Below are 14,169 nucleotides of genomic sequence, written 5' to 3'. Positions count from 1 at the left end.
CTGGTTCTTTGGAAAGAGGAAACGAGGGACCTGGCAACATGTGGACCACTCACACACCCGATTTTGAAGAGGAGGTGCTGGAAAGTGTTGCAGCTTGCATTGCGGTTGATGGACGTCAGTTTCAGCACATTTTGTAAGATACAGTACAAATGGTACGTTCTTTGCGTCAGTGATGGAATTTTCAGTTAATTACATCTAATGTAAACAAAAAAGTGCACAGTAATGTGATTTTATTCTTCTTATCTCCTTAAGCTGGCTTCTCTGACCCCAGGTTGTTGGGTTGTTTTTTGGGGCAGGAGACCAGACAGCGAGGTCATCGGTCTCATAGGATTAGGGAAGGACGGGGAAGGAAGTCGGCCGTGCCCTTTCAAAGGAACCATCCCGGCATTTGCCTGGAGCGATTTAGGGAAATCACTGAAAACCTAAATCAGGATGGCCGGACGTGGGATTGAACCGTCGTCCTCTCGAATGCGAGTCCAGCCGACCCCAGGTTCCCTACCTTAAATTGTTCAGTGGAGCGTCCACTATGTCCTGTTAAATGTGTGCATGCTCTTACGGAAACAACCTGTATACGTCGCTAGCAGTTAAAGGGTTAGTGATTGAACAATTTTTAAGATTCATTCACTGTTACTAAGGGATTCAGCATGAAACTTCATGGATTGTTACTGTATGTATTTTAGCTATTACAATATCAATTCAAATTGATATAGAACTTGGCAGTATGAGCCCACTAATCAGTATAATGTCATATCTCTTCTGGCCTGCATACATGCACTGACTAAGTTTGGAATAATGCCAAAAAACTGTTATATCCTCTCCCGAGGCAAGCTCGACAACAGTCGTAACTAGCCTTTGGTATCTTTGATACTGGAACTGGGATGGAACTGATGTCCATGCTGTTCCCACACACACTTGTTCTGTTGGGGAGAGATCTGGAATCTTGCTAGCAAAAAGAGTAGCCTACCTCAGCATCATGCAGGCAGTTCATAGAGACATGTACCATTATCTGAGTGATGAGTGTCCTGCTGAAAATTGGCACCACAATAGTGTTGCCTGAAAAGTAACATATAATGAGGCACTAAGTTCTTGATGAAATATTGTGACATCAGAATTCCTTCACTGACTACCAGCTGTCATCAAAAGTCATACCTAATGGCTCCCCAGACCGTGATGCCAGGAATTACGCTGCTGTGGCTCTATAAAACATTGAAAGAATGTGACATCTCTCCAGGTTGCCACCATATTCACTAACAGTGATCATCTATGTTAGCGCAGAACCACAATTCATTGTTGAACACAATGCAATGCCATTCATCAGTGCTCCAGTCTTCCTGCACACAGCATCATTCCAAATGCAGATGTTTGTGTTGCGATGTTTACTGACAGCCTAAAAATGGGACAGTAATTTCTAATCCAGCTGCTACTAGTCTCTGATAAATGGTGGAGGATAACGCAGGATGGTGCAGGTAGGCCCTTGCTTGTTCTCTAATGGCAGGTGCAAATGTGACAGGGTTATAAATTGCTTCACGTACAATATGGTGATACACCCTTGTGGTGGTCAAATGTGGTTGACAGGAACCTTGATGATGAGTATGCATTCCTTTACACTCCCACGCAGTCCAACAATGACCCATTGCCACATCGAAATGCCCCACAAATCTGAATAATGTTCAGCTTACTGATCTGGCTGGATGAGAGCCCACAATGAGATCGCATTCTAACTCCATCAAGTGCTAATAATTCAGTCTTATGTAAGTGGCATCTCCATGTCCTTCACAGGAATAACTAAACATCTGATGCTGTTCACTCCCCATATATATCCTAGCAGCCTAGGTAACAACACTAAATCTGACAAAACTAATGCACTCTGTTGGCCTTTCTGCCTGTTGCAGAGAGGTACAACTCTAATCACTTACATAACTGTCAATGGTGTTTGCACGTATGAAATTACATTTATATTTAACCATATCCTCTGGGTGCTTCACTTTTGTTTGATCAGTCTGGGTATTTGATCGACTGCCACTTTATTTATTTCAAACAGAATTGAGATCTGTGTTACTGTGGCCACATCACTGGATTCATATTTAGTAGAGGTGCAGTTCATTTGCCAACTGTTCTAACCTAGTTGAGGTTTATCTAACTTACTTTCAGGGTATGTCAAGATAGTCCTTTCAGTTAGGCAAATGCTCATTCCTCCTTTCTTTTTGTCCTGCCTAGCATGCATGTCCAGCGACTTTTATGTTGTTAGACATTAACCTATAGTGATCTTTTTTATTTGTTGCTGTTTTTTGTTGTATTATTAGAACCTGCAAAATAAATCATCTTACTTGGAACTGCAATGTCACCATTCACAGCACAGTTTATAAATTTAATATCTGGAAACAATATTACTGTCGTCTTACAATAAAATATTCATAATGCAGTTCAATAGCAATTCTCTGGCAAATTATTTCTACATAGTTTGTCTGGGAAGAAGTGACAGTAAACTAAACATCATTCAGGTAGTTGTCTGACTGGAAATAGTCACTATGATTCACAGTAAAATCAAGAAGGAAGATGATTTAGAAGTGTATTGAGCCTCAAATATTGTCTACCATAATTATTACACTGCTTACCAGCCTCCTGTTTTGTGAAATAGAGCTCAAAAACTTAATGCATATTCCTATAAATTATCCTCCTTTGGCTTGCATTAGCCAAATTCCTTCTTAAGCTATGCTAGTTTGAATAAACTAGGAAACCTTAATAACCAAAATTTTTTCAAGATTTCTAAATATTGTGAACACCCATTCCTACTTTTGCTCACCAGGCAATAGGAGCACTTGTTTGAAAATGGAATAGCACATATTCAGTTAGCTTTTGTAAGTGGATTTAAATAAAAAATAAGACAAAACCATAGAATTTATGGGAAAATTAATACACGGTTCCATAATCAGAGGAGCTTATTTATGTCATAATTACGTAAAACTGATTTAAGAGCTAGTTATTCATGTGTACCATCTCCATTCACTATTCACTGCATCACAAAATTTGTGATTCCAGTTGAAACACAAATAACACATAAGCCATTGTTCTCCACTGAAATTGACAGAAAACTTCTTATGGCAAAGTGCACAGATAACATCCACAGAATTGTCATCAAGGTCCAGATTGATATCATCTTTGGTGTCTACTTGTGAAGGTTCGCTAGCCACATCATTGTCAGAACTAGAGATTTTATACTTTCTTTTAAATTTCCTCTTAGTGTTGTTGGTCTGGTACCGAGCGCCATGGGTTTATTATCCACACCAGATGGCATTTAACTCGATGACCACTAGAAGTCTCTGCAGCAGTCGCACCGTAAGCCGTATCTGTGTATGTTCCTGGCCCAACTCTAACGTGAGTGCACCACTGTGGAGACCGTGATCCCAGCGGCCAATATCAACACAACCTGTTGTGTATTTAGATGGCTTCCTTTCACTCAGTGAAGCAGCCTGGTATATGCCTTGAGTCAGTTGATATCTCGCTCACAGACATCCTGTTAATGTTGCGTGTGCTTACTTCCCATTTATGAGTGGGCATTGTTTGATTTTGTGAGTTTATCTCTTGTGACCCCATTGCTTACTACTTTGTTCTTGATCTTGGTGTCTTCCTTGGTTGTCTGTCATCGTGTTTGTCCATCCATTCCCGTTCATACATCTTCTTTGTTCGCGGGCCACTCCCGTTCTGTCCTGCCGTGTTTTTGTTAGCTGCAACCCCGTAACCATTCCTGTCACAGTACAACAGGTGGCATTACTCTTTCATGGTGCTCCATATCTTGAAGCATCATTTGAACTGTTTGTGCCTTTAGAAACATAAAAGAATTCCAACTTTTTCTTATAAGAAAAACTAGTCATCACCATACTCTCAGGAGCTTTCAATTTTGAGAAAAAGGTTGAAATTTTGGTACAGCTTTTACATTCTTGGGAAAGTTTATAGGATATAGTGATGGCATCAGATGTGGAATGTGACATGATTTGAGGGTGATCTTCTCCAATAGACTGAAACTGGCTCTCAGTGCAATGAGATACAGGCCTAAGTCCTAGATCAACTGTGACTGTATTTGCAAGTAGTTAAGGCCCACATTGATCTTCAGAAATAGGCTTTGGTTGGTTATCATTCAGTTCATGAATGCAGTCAGCTTCAGTAAATACTGAGTCATTATAAGGACAGATACCAGTGCCATGAAAACCACTCAGTGTATTAATCACGATTGCTGCTCTAACGCATGCTTTGCCCATGAGTTCAGCTACTTCACACTTTGTCACAACTCTACCCTAATTACAGTAAATCCACCTCTCAATTTCTTGAATATAAAGTTTTAAATGGCTTCATGAAAGCAATATCTAGAGGCTGCATCCTATCCGTACCATGAGGAGTATCGCAGACGTGGGCAAAATCTTGGAATGAAAACTATATTGAAGTGACATACTAGTGGGCACCTGACATACTAGTGTTCAGATATCCCCTCTCTGCCAATGGCTGTTTGTAAATTGCCAATTTTCCTTTCACACAAATAAGTTTCACATTTTTGCTTTGGATGGTTGTGATTCCAGTTTTGTGTATGTTAAATGTTCTGGTAGGGCCGAACTTGATTTTAGCAACTTTGCTTTTAGAATACAGAAAAATGGCTTCACATTGTCTTGAGTAAAGCCCAAGTTTATAGCTCTTGTCAATGATTGTGGTGTTCTTGCTTTTAATTGGGAACAACTTCTTCTAAAAAATAAGTTCATCCACTTTTAATCTGCCATATTTGCTGGTTTAGAAGAGAGGTGAGGCAGACTGTTCTTTAAGGCAAACTCAAACAAGATCTGCTTTAAGTCCTTACGTGGAAAACCAAAAACATCCTTTTCCACTTCTGTATAGTACTAGATCAGATCTTTCTCTGCCTCACATGTCAGTACAGGTTTCCTTCCAAGTGTCCGCCCCCATTAGGTGAGTGGTGAGCGCAGCGAAATGCCATTAAAACGGGACCTTGGTTTGATTCCCAGCTGGGGCAGGAGATTTTTCTCCACTCAGGGACTGGGTGTTATGTTGTCCTCATCATCATTTCATCCCCATCCCCAATGCACAAGTCGCCAAATGTGGTGTTGAATACAATAAATACTTGCCCTCGGCAGCCGAACTTCCCCAAAGGGTGGACATCTCTCCCACAATGCTTTATAGTCATTTCCATTTTTCCTTCCATGTTTCTGTGTTAAAACTGCAGTATCCTTTTCAGTTTGTCCTTTTGCACATCTTCCAATGTACTCTCATATTGTTGATCTGGGTACTTCGTACATCTTCAATGCTCTCAACATTCCTATTTCTTTTTTTCTGGACAGCCAGACAGAAGCAACTATGAGATTGATTGGTTAAAAAATTAAAACAATTCCTTCTCATATCGCCTAGTGGTAGTATCAGTAGCCATTTGATGGGTGATTTTGGGAACACAGTTCATTCAACACAAATATGCTCATGACATCTCTTCAAAACACCTTTCCTGATTTTTAACAATATGATTGGAATCCTTATGTAATATACTTTCCAGTGGTTTAAACGAAATATAAACCCTTACCTAGTAGTTTTCTTGATTTATTGCAGTCAGTAAAAGTGTTGGACACAGCCTCAAACATTATAGATGCCATACTGTTTCCTCCATCACTCATAGGAAGCTTGCAACTAGCACTGGCTATCGCAAGATTGCAGAAACTCAAAGTTATCACAGAAAACCACTGTTGACATGAGTAGGAGTTTCAAAATACAAGTAGGTGATAGTGGTGTAGGGGCAATATCATTTAACACCAGACTGTTACAGGTATCTTATTCATACTGTAAATGGAACACAATTGTCAGTATTTCATGAAATGATATAAATTGTATGAGATAATTATTTATCCATTATATGTGTGTGTTACAGACTAATTAAGTACTGTTAAACAGTAAAAGGCTACGCATTGTACAGTAATTCATCCTATACTTGAAACTCCATACTCACATAACATAACTTCTATTTTAACAGACATAGAAATAAAACTGCAAGAAATGGCCTCTACTGACGTAAATTTAAATTTTCAAAATGGCTAAAGTATATTCACATAGCACTGTTACTTGTAGAGCTATGTATCATTGACTGTTAAATAAAAATTTGTGAAAATTGCATCATCATAATGGATGGAAGGGACTGAAATGAACATTATGCTATAGATTATGTAAACCACCATGAGTCAGCAGTTATGGCTACATGATTATATATCCTGTTTCACTTATAGAATTCAAATACTGTGAAGCCTTCACATATTGCAATCAATACCTTTAAATATTGTAGTACAAATGAAAGACAACTTTGATATAGTCCTACTGAAGAGAATCTCCCTCCACAGTTTGGTACATAACTGTATTCATAACAATGTTCAATCAAAGATAATAACAGATGTTTCACTTTTTTTACATAGCTTAATAATTCTATGTCTAATATAGTTTATTAGTATTACCAAAATATTTCCCACAATCCAGGTGGTGTGCTAATTTTTACTTTCTTATAAAATATATGTGGAACTGTTGATGCAAATAATTGTTGTTCTTTAAACAGTGGAATATCCAGGATGGAATGTAATGAAAAAGATAGTCAGTACTCACCCTATAGTGGAGATGCTGAGTCGCAGACAGGCACAGCAAAAAGACTGTCAGAAAGTGAGCGTTCAGCCGATTAGGCCTTCAGTGGAATTGGACAACATGCACACACAAACTCATGTACCACATTAAGATGACCCATGAAGTTTCAAACAGGCTCCACAGAAAGTCTGTTACACCTTACAGCTGTTGGCCAAAGTGTTCTTCAGCAAAGTAAACACATACAATCACACTCACACAAGCAAGCACGCCACATACACACATGGCCACTACCACCAGGAGCTCACACCAGAATCACATCTATGGTGTTCATATACACACTGAAGTGACAAATGAAAATTTGTACTGAGGTCAGGATTCGAACCTTGGTCTCCTACTCACTATGCAGATATACTTACCGCTACGCCACACTGGTACAGTGCCTTTGCACAGCTGCTCACCCAACCCATGCCTCAGCCCATTTAGTATTCCCCCTAAACTAGGAACACCAAGGTAGTTGAGGAGTGAACGGGAATTTGGATTGAGGAGCAGCAGTTGGGTAAACTCACTGTGCTGAGGTGGTGAAGTGGTAGCATGTCTGCCTAGTGAGCAGGTGACCTGGGTTTGAATCCCAGCCTTGGTACAAGTGAATTACAATATTTGTAAAGTAGGAAAGAAAATTATAGTTAGGTGACTGATTTTTCAAATGAACCAGTATGTGCAGTGTGGCTCTTAATTGTCATTTTATTCTGTCCAGCTTGCTTAGCCTGAAGCAGCAAATTTCTGGCGGGATGTGTGGTGGAGGGGGGGGGGGGGGGGGGGAGGAAAGAGAAGGAGAGATTAGAAATGTAAAAGCATAGTATCCTGTAAAAACAAATTCAATGAGTCACGACTGAAATCACTCACATATATAAGGGAATGCTGATTGTTTACAGAGAAGGACGGCATTAATTGTGCCAGGTATTTTTGACTTACAAGACAAAATCACAAAAAAGTTCTTAAAATTAAACTTAAAACAGTTTTGGTCAGATTAGAACATTTATTTAAAGACTGCAACTGATTTCAGTTAAAAGTGACTGAAAGAAAGACAGTCAGACGACCATATACACTGATATGTAAGTACAAGTCAGATATAGAAGTAAATGTACCTTGTACCTATTTTATTGTATCTGAAGGTGATTGCTATTTGACTGAAACTGGTTGAAATTTCTTAGAAAATGTTCGGTTATGATCAAAACTGTTTTAACATGCTCCATGAAGATCACTGTTCTATTCTCCATTAAAATGTTTTCTAAAATTACATAATGGAAATGCTGTAAAATCTGATGTGACAGATGCCTGAAGATAGTGATCAACTATCCTATAAAAGCCTACTTATCATGTTTCAGGCAAAAGTATTAAGTGAAAAATGTAGAGAGATAGTTCAGGGCCTGTGTGTTGTTCCTGTGGGGCTCTATAGTCAAAATGAGACTTATTAACGAGCAGACAGACATGTAAGTGAAAGGAATGATAGGAGATCGTAATACAGGGCATACTGGGAGTACCCTCAGGTATCTACTTCACAGTTTTTTGGGGAGTGTGGTTATACATTTAGCAATAGATCTCTTTATTAAAAAAAAAAAAAAGAAAAAAAAAAGAAAGTGCACATTTAGTCTCATGCTTTCAGCTGCATTGTGTTTCAAAAAGATATTCCTGAGCCCATACTGTGAGAAGCTAACTACACTGATGTTACAAAAGACATAGGATACCTCCTAATATTGTGTTGGAGCTCCTTCTGCACTGCATAGTGCAGCAACTCAACATGACATAGAACTCAACAACTCATAGGAAGTCCCATGCAGAAATATTGAGCCGTACTGCCTCTATAGCCATCCATAATTGTGACAATATAGCCTGTGCAGGACTTAGTGCGTAGTCTGACCTCTCAATGATGTCCCATAAATCTTTGATGGGATTAATGTTGAGGCATTGGAGTGGCCAAACCATTTGCTCAAATTGTCCAGAATTTTCTTCAAACCATTTGTGAACAATTGCTGCCCAATTACATGGTGCATTGTTGCCCACAAAAATTCGACCACAAATGGCAAAATAGACCTCCAAGTAGCCAAACGTAACCATTTCCAGTGAATAATCAGTTCAGTTGTACCAGAGGAACCAATCCATTCCATGTAAACACAGCCCACAGAATTATCGAGTCACCTCCAGCTTGCATAGTGCCTTATTGACAACTTGGATCCATGGTTTCCATGGGATCTATGCCACACTCAAACACTACCCTCAGCCCTTACCAGCTGAAACTGGGACTCATCTGATCAGATCATAGTTTTCCAACAATCTGATGTGGTCATGAGCCAAGGAGAGGCACTGCAGGTGATTTCATGCTGTTAGCAAAGGCACTCGCGTTGGTCGTCTGTCGCCATAACCCATTAATGCCAAATTTTGCTGCACTGTCCTAACAGATAAGTTTGTTGTACAACCCACAAACATTTCTGCAGTTATTTCACACATTGTTGCCTGTCTGCTACCACTGACAACTATAAGCAAACAATGCTGTTCTCGATCGTTAGGTAAAGGCCTTGTCACCTTAAAGAAGGGCTTGTAGTTGCTGAATTTTGTATGGTTTCATGAGTAAACATCAACGCAACACATGCCAGATGGACATTGGGGGCATGTTGAGCTGTTGAGGTACAAGGCAAACTGATTTCTATGAACTCCTTGTGAAACTATTGTGGATGTGTTCATATCTGTCTCAGACACTTGGTGATGTCCAGCGATTTAACTTTATACAAACAGTTTGTTCCTTGGAATTGTTCATGTCATCATCTAATGCTCTGTACTGTAGGAGTATCTAATATGAAACTCTCACTGAACCATTATTATTTACCAGCACTGCACAAATCATAGAACAAAAAACCTTTCTGTTGTCCTGACACCATTTTTACAAGGGGGGGGGGGAGTGCACCCTGTTGCTATCTAGCAGGAACTATGAAAGACTCGAGAATTTGCTCCTTTCAATGATATGTTGTTCATGCATACATCTCAAATAACATAACAGTCATGTTTATTGATTTTAAATTGGATTATTCTTTTTGACTCACCCTGTATAATTTAAAACATAGGAAGGCCAAAGTTTGCTTGCAGACCTGAAAAGGAAGCTTGTGTTACATTGGTTCCTGGAGAAGATATATGTCTTTCACATGACAGAAACAAAGCAATGTGAATCATAGTATGATATGCATATTATACTACATTTAACATCGACAGGGTACTGATAGTCAAGTGTTTTATGTCATAGGATGGTGCTTTAATTATTGAAACTAGTCATATGTTAATAAAAATGCTTTGTATTTGAAGTAGTACCTTTTTAATTAATATCAATATTATCTCACTACATGCCAGTGATGATACAATTTCAAAATCTCACAACTTTGACAGTCCCCCTCATCTATCACTCAGAGGAGCACCTTTCCCATTCTGCCTTGCCTTCCTTACTATCCTGCAGTTTGCAGGCTCTACTTGTGTGCTAATGAACCATGTCGGGTTTGGTGTTGGCACCAGGTAAAGTCAGTTTGTGAACGGGCCTGTTCATCCAGCTGGAATGTGCTCTGCTTCTGGCCAAATCCCCATCCCATCTCTATAGGCTAGCAACAAAAGAGAAGTCTTTGTTAAATGCAACTTGTCATTTCCTAGGCTTATTTGTGATTTTCAAGGTGCTTGGTTGTTATTCTAATTTATTCTCTGAAAGTTTCCTGAGAAATTTAGAAATTAGTATATGTAAAAATATAAATGTTTTTACCAAACTATTTTTTGTTCGGGTTTTGGGGGGTTTATGACCTAATGCTATTGTCTCCCTTGGATCTGCAGCAACTAGAGAATAGGAGAACTTTTGCCAAAGGTTTGCTACACAAACTGAAAATCCATTGTTTGTTGTTTAAATTTAATGTGTGGATTGGAAATTTTCCAAATTTCTAACTGGCACATATTACAGGTACTGTGTACAGTATTGCAGAAACTTCAAGAAAGAACTAAAGGCCACAACATAAGGCATACACATGACATAGTTGCTATAACAAGACACATGTATTTTATTTTATGACACCAACCAAAGGTATAGATATAGTACATAGCAGAGAGAGTAATATAAACCTTTCACTTGAACACTTCCCCTAAATGTTTTTTCTTGTTAAATGCAGTACTTAACACATTCCAATTCATGATCTTAAATATTTAAACTGAACATGTTGCAATGGTTTGGTGAGAATATCTGCAGCTTGCTGATTGCCTGGTTCATGCTCAATGGCTAGCTGGCCTTCTAGAATTTTCTCACGGATGTAGTGCATGTGAACATCAATATGCTTTGACCTCTTGTGAAATTCAGAATTTTTTGTCAGTTTAATAGCTCTTGCATTATCAGCAAGAAGAACTGGAACACCCTGCAGTGGTGAAATTTCTTCATAGAGCTTAGATACCCATATTCCTCCTCTTCCCCTTTCATTGGCAGCCACATACTCCGGCTGTGTTGTTGATAGTGATATGCAGTGTTGCCGCCTACTAGCCCAGGTAACTGCTCCTTCACAAAATCTTTCAACCACTCCACTAACTGAGCGTCGGGTTGCTGTATCACTGGCATAATCAGCATCAGTATATATCTCCAGCCTTCTGTTTGCATGGCTAGCATCATATTTTATACCCAATGACACTGAACTTTTTATATACTTTAGGATTCTTTTTACCACAGATCAGTGATTTTCTCAAGTATTCTCTAAAAATTTTGACACATAGCTCACTGCAAATGCTATATTGGGCCTTTTACCAACATATAAATACATAAGACAGCCAACTGTTTCTTGATATGGAGCATTAGTTGGTTCATCACTGGTTAACTCATTTGGCTGCAGATACTGCTCAATTGGAGTTGTTACAGGATTTCCCTCTGTCATGTTAAACCATCAAAGATTATCTTAAGCATAACTTTCTTGATTAATCTCTATTGATCCATTATCATGACATACAACATTAATATTTTTGAAATACCCTACTGGCTCAACAGTATTTTTAAACTGATGTTGAATTTCTCTTAGGAAAACTTCCGTATCCTTCTTCTTACTTGCAGATATTAATCCATCATCAACATACAGAACTACCATCAACTTGCCATTGCAGTTTTCTCAATAGAACAAACACTAGTCTGCCTTACTTTCCACAAGCCCAAGATTTATTAGGACGTCCCTGAACTGTTGGTTCCAGCACCTTGTAGATTGTTTTAGTCCATATTAACTTTTATGAAATTTGCATACCCGATTTGGTCCATCACTAAATGCCTCAGGCTGCTCCATATATATTTCTTCTTTCAAGAAGTCATTCAAAAAAGCAGATTTTACATTGAACTGTGCCAACTGAAGTTGCTCACTACCAGAAACACTCAAAATTGCTCTAATTGTATTGTATCTAGCAACATGACTGAATGTTTCATTATAGTTAATTTTACCATCAGCCTTATGCTTAATGCTATAAACCGAATGGTTTGTAATGGGCTTATGATCTGGTGGCAGAGGCTCCGAAGTCCACATAACATTTTCTTTCAATGAAGTCATTTCTTCCTCCATAGCTTTTCTCCAGTGCTCATGGTCATCAGAATTAATAGCCTCTATATAATTCCTTCTCTCATTTATTTCAGCCAGCATAATATCAATAAGGCGCTGTGGTTTCTTCAGTTGTTGCTTATTTCTCAATTCTCTTTCACTAGAACTTTCTTTTGTAGGTTCCTTAAACACACTTGTGTCTACATGATTCTTCATTGCGTGCTTCACTTGCGAGTAACACCATTGTCCTACCAGTTTTCTCAGGTTCAGAAACAACATCCTTACAAAAAAAAATGGTTCAAATGGCTCTGACCACTATAGGACTTAACATCTGAGGTTGTCAGTCCCCTAGAACTTAGAACTACCTAAACCTAACTAACCTAAGGACATCACACACATCCATGCCCAAAGCAGGATTCAAACCTGGAGCCGTAACGGTCGTGTGGTTCCAGACTGAAACGCCTAGGACCACACGGCCACACCGGCCGGCATCCTTACACCGAATAATCTGTTTTTCTGATTCAATCCGCACTCAAAAGCCATCAATGCCATCAGAATAACAACAAAGTTTCCTGGTTTTCCGTTTGGATCCCATTTCTTTAGCTTTTCCTTCGGAATATGAACAAAACACTTAATTCCACAAATATGAAGTTTATTTAGCTGTATAGCCTTTCCACTGAATACATCATAAGGTGTTTTGCCATCCACATGACTTGTACGAGTTTTGTTTAACACATAAACAATTGTTTTTACTACTTCTGTCCACAAAAACTAAGGCAGGCCATGAGCTTGCAACACGGTTCGAGGAAGTTCCACAACTGTTCTGTTACTGCACTCAGCACATCCATTCTGTCCTGGAGCATAAGTATTTGTGATGATGGGTTGTATGCCATTTAATTTCATCAAATCTTTAACCTCAGTTTTATCTAATTCTCATCCACCATCACATTGAAATGCTTTTGGGAGTTGACCACAAAAATTCTTCACAATACTCACCATTTCTGCAATATTCTCTGCAGTCTCAGACTTCTGCTTGAGAAAATATATCACACGTAATCTTGAAAAGTCACAAGTGAAGCAAAGAAAATATTCTGTTCCTAGCAGTGATGTACATTCCACACAGATCAGCATGAATCACTTCTCCAGGTTGTGTGGCACGCTGGTGTCATAACTGAAAATTGCTGCAAATGTTTTAGTGTTTGTTGATATTCAGATCTTGCCATCCACAACTGTCACAGACTTTCATAACTGTCAGGCAGTGTGTCAAGTAGTCGAACCATTAACGATGATTCATCAGGTTTCACATTGAAAGTTTTCAAAACCAGTGACATGTGTCACCACGTCACCGCCTGAATTCATGTAAAAATTTAGGAATTCTGACTGAACAGAATATGCAGCTTGCTTAGTCTTCTGTTCAAACATTGCATGTAGCTTGTCCCGTGCACTCTTTCATGCAACTAACAACGCCATGAGATTTGCTTCCACAGTTCTAACAGTAATCTGATTCACTGCACGAGCAGCTTTGTCCCACGTTTTTAGCACAGCATTAAACACATCTATTTGTGCCAATGTTGCATCCACTGGCAAAGCCAATACACACATCGTATGAACCGTCTGACGCATGTAACAAATTTCGTACTGCGAACTTCCAAATAGTCCAATTTTCTGCCACATGTAGCTTCTCTATACCATGAAAATCCATTGCAATCCTGTAAGACAGTCCAGATTTACAACCACAAAAATTCCACAAGAGAAACATGCAGCAATTTTACACATATATACAATACGAGCCATGTGTAGCACACAACACACACTAACACATTTCTCATGTCAGGAAATGTAAAATTATAATACCTAATTCCTTTCTCGAATCTTTTACTGGGCCCATAACTTATTGCAGAAATTTCAGGAAAGAACTAAAGGACACTACATAAAGCATATACACGATGTAGTTGCTATAAAAAGACACATGTATTGTATT

At 38.9% G+C, this 14,169-nt stretch overlaps 1 non-coding gene across 1 annotated transcript; it reads left to right on the top strand.

The window, feature by feature from the left end:
- The first annotated feature begins 7,178 nt into the window (after positions 1-7,178).
- Positions 7,179-7,249, top strand: Trnat-agu (transfer RNA threonine (anticodon AGU)). Its single transcript has one exon. It is a non-coding gene; the product is annotated as a tRNA-Thr (tRNA).
- The last annotated feature ends 6,920 nt before the right edge of the window (positions 7,250-14,169 follow it).

The sequence above is a fragment of the Schistocerca cancellata genome, chromosome 4 (genome assembly GCF_023864275.1).
Source record: "Schistocerca cancellata isolate TAMUIC-IGC-003103 chromosome 4, iqSchCanc2.1, whole genome shotgun sequence".
Classification (NCBI taxonomy): domain Eukaryota; kingdom Metazoa; phylum Arthropoda; class Insecta; order Orthoptera; family Acrididae; genus Schistocerca; species Schistocerca cancellata.
The sequence above is the reverse complement of the archived record's forward strand: the minus strand, read 5'-3'. Positions and strand labels throughout refer to the sequence as shown.